This window comes from Misgurnus anguillicaudatus, unplaced genomic scaffold (genome assembly GCF_027580225.2).
Source record: "Misgurnus anguillicaudatus unplaced genomic scaffold, ASM2758022v2 HiC_scaffold_34, whole genome shotgun sequence".
NCBI classification, from domain to species: Eukaryota; Metazoa; Chordata; class Actinopteri; order Cypriniformes; family Cobitidae; genus Misgurnus; species Misgurnus anguillicaudatus.
Window position 1 is genome coordinate 5,707,959 of NW_027395284.1, and position 7,500 is coordinate 5,715,458.

At 67.8% G+C, this 7,500-nt stretch overlaps 1 non-coding gene across 1 annotated transcript in view; it reads right to left on the bottom strand.

Annotated features, from left to right (window-relative positions):
• Positions 1-121, bottom strand: part of LOC129435060 (18S ribosomal RNA) — a 1,855-nt gene extending 1,734 nt beyond the window's left edge. Inside the window, exon 1 of the ribosomal RNA XR_008641087.2 lies at positions 1-121. This exon is cut by the window's left edge and continues 1,734 nt beyond it. This is a non-coding gene — a ribosomal RNA (18S ribosomal RNA).
• Positions 122-7,500: the final 7,379 nt, after the last annotated feature.

Here is a 7,500-nt window from a genome sequence, read left to right on the forward strand (position 1 = left end):
AAAGGAACCATAACTGATTTAATGAGCCATTCGCAGTTTCACTGTACCGGCCGTGTGCACTTAGACCTGCATGGCTTAATCTTTGAGACAAGCATATGTTACTGGCAGGATCAACCAGGTAGTAGCCTTAGGAGAGCCTCTTCGGTTCGACCCAGGTTCACGCGGCGCGGGTCCCGGAGTCCCCCGCGGGGGCCCGGGGCCACTCTCGTGCGCGGCTCTCCCCTCGGGCTGAGGGGTGGCCCGGAGGCCGTAACCGAGGAAAGGTGCGTTTCGCGGGGCCGGGTGGCAGCGGCGGGCCGGGGGCGTCTCCGCCCTCGGTCGCCGAGGCCCTCGCCGGCCGCCGGTGGCGGACCTTCGCGTCTGACGGACCGTCTGGGTCTCCCGAGGAAGGGTTCGGGCGGGCTCCGGAGAGCCCCCCTGGAGGCGAGAGCGCGCGAGTCGGGGAGGAACCGACCGCCCATAACGGTCGACGAGTCGACCGGGCGGGGGCCTGCCCCAGGCGCTGTGCGTTTTCCAGAGACTCAGGGCCATGACCATACTCCGTTGGCTGGGCATCACTCCAGGCGGCGGTCATATCGGCTGAGACGTGGGCGGCCCTGTCCCGCCCGGGGTTTCGTTTAACGGCCGACGCCGGTGTGGTTCGTTTAACGGCCGACGCCGGTGCTTGCCTTCCTTGGATGACGTGCCATTCGTTTTATTCATTCGTCACTACCTCCGTGCGTGCCCGGGACTTTTCGAGGCATTTGTGTCTGACGTACGAGGCCTCTCGCCGGGCTCGAGAGGTCCCGAGATCCGGCCTACCGCAACCTTGGAGAGTCGCGAGGTGCTCTTCCCTATATACCCGATGGCACCTGTTCACCCTACCGTCCCCTGCTGGACGGGGCCCGGCCCGGGACTCGGCCGGGACGACGCACCTTCGTCGGTAAGAGTGAGAGGGTCCGTGACCCTGGAAGTGCGCGAGCCACCCGACTTGGGATCCATAATCGTCGGCGGCCCTGTCCCGCCCAAGACGAAGCGCCTTCGTCGGCCTGACATGTAGGGTCGTCGACCCTGGAAGTGCGCGAGTCACCCGACTCGACTTTAGCTGAGGCCGGGGAGGCCGGCCCGTCCCCGTCCGTGCCCGGGGACGATGCACCTTTGTCGGTGCGACTGAGAGGGTCGTCGACCCTGGAAGTGCGCGAGTCACCCGACTCGACTTTTTCACTGAGGCCGGGGAGGCCGGCCCGTCCCCGTCCGTGCCCGGGGACGATGCACCTTTGTCGGTGCGACTGAGAGGGTCGTCGACCCTGGAAGTGCGCGAGTCACCCGACTCGACTTTTTCACTGAGGCCGGGGAGGCCGGCCCGTCCCCGTCCGTGCCCGGGGACGATGCACCTTTGTCGGTGCGACTGAGAGGGTCGAGGACCCTGGAAGTGCACGAGCCACCCAACTCGACTTCCATAGCGGTCGGCGGCCCTGTCCCGCCCAGACACGAAGCACCTTTGTCGGTGCGACTGAGAGGGTCTTGGACCCTGGAAGTGCGCGAGCCACCCAACTCGACTTCCATAGCGGTCGGCGGCCCTGTCCCGCCCAGACACGAAGCACCTTTGTCGGTGCGACTGAGAGGGTCTTGGACCCTGGAAGTGCGCGAGCCACCCAACTCGACTTCCATAGCGATCGGCGGCCCTGTCCCGCCCAGACACGAAGCACCTTTGTCGGTGCGACCGAGAGGGTCTTGGACCCTGGAAGTGCACGAGCAACCCAACTCGACTTCCATAAGGGCCGGGGAGGCCGGCCCGTCCCCGTCCGGGGACGAAGCACCTTTGTCGGTGCGACTGAGAGGGTCTTGGACCCTGGAAGTAAACGAGCCGCCACACTCGACTTCCATAGAGGAAGGCGGCCCTGTCCCGCCCCAGACGATGCACCTTCGTCTGTCACACTGAGAGGGTCTTGGACCCTGGAAGCCGCCCCACTCGACTTCCATAGAGGTCGGCGGCCCTGTCCCGCCCCAGACGATGCACCTTCGTCTGTCACACGGAGAGGGTCTCGGACCCTGGAAGCCGCTCCACTCGACTTCCACGCTCGCTCGCTCCTTCGTCCGTGCCCCACGAGAATCAGGGACGCCCCGGGGCCGGCCGCTCGCCCGACCGACTTCCGGGACTCCCGGGACCGCCCGTGAGGCCTTCCGACGTCGCCCGAGACGAAGCGCGCGGGTCGGTGCGCCCGAGAGGGCAGGAGGCACCGGGGCCGGCCGCTCGCCCGACCGGCTTCCGGGTCTCCGAGACCGCTCGGGTGACCTATCCTCGCGCCCGCCCGACCGACGGCCGGGGGCCCTCCGCGACCGGGGGTTTCCGTTTTACGGCCGACGCCGAGATCCTTCGACGGTTCCGACTCGTTTTGTTACGCTTTTGTCGGTTCGCGCCCGCGTTTGAGAGTATGCGTGCGGGGCCGAACCTCTGAGGCCGTGGCCTCGATCCAGGGCGGATCTTTTCTCACGTTTTATAAGGCCGTAGCCTAGATCCAGAGACTTTAGGATCTTTTAGCGGCTCGTGAGCCGTAGCGTTGATCCAGGGCGGATCTTTTAACAGGTTTTTAAGCCGTAGCTTTGATCCAGGGCGGATCTTTTCACGTCCGTAGCCTACAGATCCAGGGACTTTTGGATCTTATTGCCGTTTTTAGGCCGTAGCCTTGATCCAGGGCGGATCTTTTGGTGGTTTTTAAGCCGTAGCATTGATCCAGGGCGGATCTTTTTGCGGCCGTAGCCGAGTTCCCATCACCCAAGAAAGCTTTTCTTTTTAGGCCGTAGCCTGGATCCAGGACGGATCTTTCCGCCTAGGCGGCACGCGGATATGGGTTTCCCATCTTTCGGGTACGAGAGCTCTTTGCGAGCTTTTGGCCGCTCCGCGACCGACGCGTTCGCCCCGGGCGCTGCCTCGCCTCAGACGCCCTTCGACCGTTCCAACCGTTCCAGTTCTTTTAACGGTTCTTTCGTTCGTCGCACACCGAGGCTGGGCGAGACGTTTCGGGAATCTCTCTGTCTCTGTCTCCCCTTGGGACGGCCATGGAAGTGGCGAGGAGCTCGTCCCTATAAACCGGATGGCACCTGTTCACACTACCGGCCCTTTTGAGACGGGGCCCTGCCCGTGGCGGGCCCGGGAGGAGGCGCCCGCGTCGGTACGCGCGACGAGGTCCGACACCCTGGAAGTGCGCGAGTCACCCGACTTTAGCTCCATATTTTTCGCCGCACACCTCATGCCCAGGATGAGGCGCCCTCGTCGGTACGCGCGACGAGGTCCGACACCCTGGAAGTGCGCGAGTCACCCGACTTTAGCTCCATGTTTTCCGACGCACACCTCGCGTCCGCTCACGAGACCTCGTTTCGGCCTAGGGGTGTGCCACGTACCGCCCTCGCGTCCGCTTACGAGCGTCTTCTCGGGCTCGGCGGTGGGTCGAAGACCCTGGAAGTGTAGGACTTCCAGGACGCACGGGCGGCCGCGCACCGTCCCGAGCGCCCGCTTCCGAGTCACCCCTTCGGGCTAGGCAGGCTGGGTCGAGGGCCCTGGAGGTCCCCGACTTCCAGGAGGGAGGGCGGCCCTGTCCCGACCCGGCGTCCGCTCCCGAGTCACCCATTCGGGCAAGGTAGGCTTGGTCGGGTACCCTGGAGGTCCCCGACTTCCAGGAGGGAGGGCGGCCCTGTCCCCACCCGGTGTCCGCTCCCGAGTCACCCATTCGGGCTAGATAGGCTTGGTCGGGTACCCTGGAGGTCCCCGACTTCCAGGAGGGAGGGCGGCCCTGTCCCCACCCGGCGTCCGCTCCCGAGTCACCCATTCGGGCTAGGTAGGCTTGGTCGAGGGCCCTGGAGGTCCCCGACTTCCAGGAGGGAGGGCGGCCCTGTCCCCACCCGGTGTCCGCTCCCGAGTCACCCATTCGGGCTAGGTAGGCTTGGTCGAGGGCCCTGGAGGTCCCCGACTTCCAGGAGGGAGGGCGGCCCTGTCCCCACCCGGTGTCCGCTCCCGAGTCACCCATTCGGGCTAGGTAGGCTTGGTCGAGGGCCCTGGAGGTCCCCGACTTCCAGGAGGGAGGGCGGCCCTGTCCCGCCCGCCTCGGAGGCCTCCCCTCGGGCAGGGGAGGCAGGGTCGGGGGCCCTGGAGGTCCCCGACTTCCAGGAGGGAGGGCGGCCCTGTCCCGACCCGGTGTCCGCTCCTGAGTCACCCCTTCGGGCTAAGCAGGCTGGGTCGAGGGCCCTGGAGGTTAGGGTTAGGACGATGCACCTTTGTCGGTGCGACTGAGAGGGTCGAGGACCCTGGAAGTGCGCGAGCCACCCGACTCGACTTTTTCACTGAGGCCGGCCCGTCCCCGTCCGTGCCCGGGGACGATGCACCTTTGTCGGTGCGACTGAGAGGGTCGAGGACCCTGGAAGTGCGCGAGCCACCCGACTCGACTTTTTCACTGAGGCCGGCCCGTCCCCGTCCGTGCCCGGGGACGATGCACCTTTGTCGGTGCGACTGAGAGGGTCTTGGACCCTGGAAGTGCGCGAGCCACCCGACTCGACTTCCATAGCGGTCGGCGGCCCTGTCCCGCCCAGAGACGAAGCACCTTTGTCGGTGCGACTGAGAGGGTCTTGGACCCTGGAAGTGCGCGAGCCACCCGACTCGACTTCCATAGCGGTCGGCGGCCCTGTCCCGCCCAGACACGAAGCACCTTTGTCGGTGCGACCGAGAGGGTCTTGGACCCTGGAAGTGCGCGAGCCACCCGACTCGACTTTTTCACTGAGGCCGGCCCGTCCCCGTCCGTGCCCGGGGACGATGCACCTTTGTCGGTGCGACTGAGAGGGTCGAGGACCCTGGAAGTGCGCGAGCCACCCGACTCGACTTCCATAGCGGTCGGCGGCCCTGTCCCGCCCAGAGACGAAGCACCTTTGTCGGTGCGACTGAGAGGGTCTTGGACCCTGGAAGTGCGCGAGCCACCCGACTCGACTTCCATAGCGGTCGGCGGCCCTGTCCCGCCCAGACACGATGCACCTTTGTCGGTGCGACTGAGAGGGTCTTGGACCCTGGAAGTGCGCGAGCCACCCGACTCGACTTTTTCACTGAGGCCGGCCCGTCCCCGTCCGTGCCCGGGGACGATGCACCTTTGTCGGTGCGACCGAGAGGGTCGAGGACCCTGGAAGTGCGCGAGCCACCCGACTCGACTTTTTCACTGAGGCCGGCCCGTCCCCGTCCGTGCCCGGGGACGATGCACCTTTGTCGGTGCGACTGAGAGGGTCGAGGACCCTGGAAGTGCACGAGCCACCCGACTCGACTTCCATAGCGGTCGGCGGCCCTGTCCCGCCCAGAGACGAAGCACCTTTGTCGGTGCGACTGAGAGGGTCTTGGACCCTGGAAGTGCGCGAGCCACCCGACTCGACTTTTTCCACTGAGGCCGGGGAGGCCGGCCCGTCCCCGTCCGTGCCCGGGGACGATGCACCTTTGTCGGTGCAGGGGAGGCTGGGTCGTGTGCCCTGGAGGTCCCCGACTTCCAGGAGGGAGGGCGGCCCTGTCCCCACCCGGTGTCCGCTCCTGAGTCACCCATTCGGGCTAGGTAGGCTGGGTCGAGGGCCCTGGAGGTCCCCGACTTCCAGGAGGGAGGGCGGCCCTGTCCCGACCCGGTGTCCGCTCCTGAGTCACCCCTTCGGGCAGGGGAGGCTGGGTCGTGGGCCCTGGAGGTCCCCGACTTCCAGGAGGGAGGGCGGCCCTGTCCCGGCCCGGTGTCCGCTCCTGAGTCACCCCTTCGGGCAGGGGAGGCTGGGTCGAGGGCCCTGGAGGTCCCCGACTTCCAGGAGGGAGGGCGGCCCTGTCCCGCCCGCCTCGGAGGCCTCCCCTCGGGCAGGGGAGGCAGGGTCGGGGGCCCTGGAGGTCCCCGACTTCCAGGAGGGAGGGCGGCCCTGTCCCGGCCCGGTGTCCGCTCCTGAGTCACCCCTTCGGGCAGGGGAGGCAGGGTCGGGCGCCCTGGAGGTCCGGACCTCCAGGGGGAGGGAGCCCGACCCCGTGCCCGGGGAGGGTGAGCCTAGGTCGGGTAGGCTCGCGCGAGATCGAAGGGCTGGCTCGCCGAGGACGCTCTCCCCTATATACCCGATGGCACCTGTTCGCCCTACCGTCCCTTGCCGTGGGGGACCCCGCCGGGTCCGCGGCCGGGAGGGTGCGCCTCGGTCGGCCCGGGCGAGAGGGTCGGGGGGCCTGGAGGTGCGCGGGCCGCCCGGATTTCACCCAGGGGGGGTCTGCGACCGCGGCATGCCCGCCTCGGAGGCCTCCCCTCGGCCCGGACGAGAGGGTCGGGGGGCCCGGAGGTGCGCGGGCCGCCCGGATTTCACCCAGGGGGGTCGGCGGCCGCGGCCTGCCCGCCTCGGAGGCCTCCCCTCGGCCTGGGTCGGCGGGGTCGGGGTCCCCGGAGGTCGACCGGTCGCCCGGGTGCCCCCGGGGGCCTGCGTTAGCCGGCGAGGCCGTACGACGCACCGTTTCCGAGATATCGGCCAATGAACTGCCGGGCGCCGTATCTCCGGCCCCCGGGGTCGCACGGACTCGCGGCCGGGCTCGTTGGAAAGGTCTCGTCCGGGGCTTTCCGGCGACGCCGGCCGCGAGTCCGTGCGACCCCGGGGGCCGGAGATACTTCCGGTCGAAAATCCGAATTTCGTTACCGCGCCGCGCCGGCGCCTCGGGCCCGGGGCCTTCGACCTTCGGGTCGGTCGGTCCGCCGGAGGGGGCCTGTCGAACGAGCCCACCCGCGAGTCTCTGGCACCTTCCGCGGCGGAGATACGGGGGGCCGCCCGCGGACTTTCCCCCGGCCGTAGCTCCGGCGCCTCGGGTCCGAGACCTTAGCCCTTCGGGTCGTTCGCTCTACCCGAGGGGACCTTTCGAACGAGCCCGCCCTCGACCCGCTGACCCTTTCCGCGGCCGAGATACGGCGGTTCGAAAAAAAAAAAACGCTCGTCCGGAGCTCGGGCGCCCCTAGCGTCCGCTGCGTTCGTCGGCCGGAGGCGCGGCCGGTCTCGTTCGAAAGGTCTCGTCCGGGGCTTTCCGACGACGCCGGCCGCGAGTCCGTGCGACCCCGGGGGCCGGAGATACTTCCGGTCGAAGTTCGGAAAACTTCCTACGGCCGTATCTCGGGCGCCTCGGGGCCGAGACCTTAGCCCTTCGGGTCGGTGGCTCTACCGGAGGAGACCTTTCGAACGAGCCCACCCGCGGGTCTCTAGCCCCTTCCGCGGGGGGGATAGGCCGGTCCGTCTCCGGATTTTCCCACGGCCGTAGCTCTGGCGCCTTAGGTCCGAGACCTTAGCCCTTTGGGTCGGTGGCTCCGCGGGGGGAGACCTTTCGAACGAGCCCACCCGCGAGTCTCTAGCCCCTTCCGCGGCCGAGATACGGACCACCACCGCCGCACCTTTAAAAGGCCGTAGCTCGGGCGCCTTAAGTCCGAGACCTTAGCCCTTTGGATCGTTTACTCCACCGGAGGAGACCTTTCGAACGAGCCCACCCGCGAGTCTCTAGCC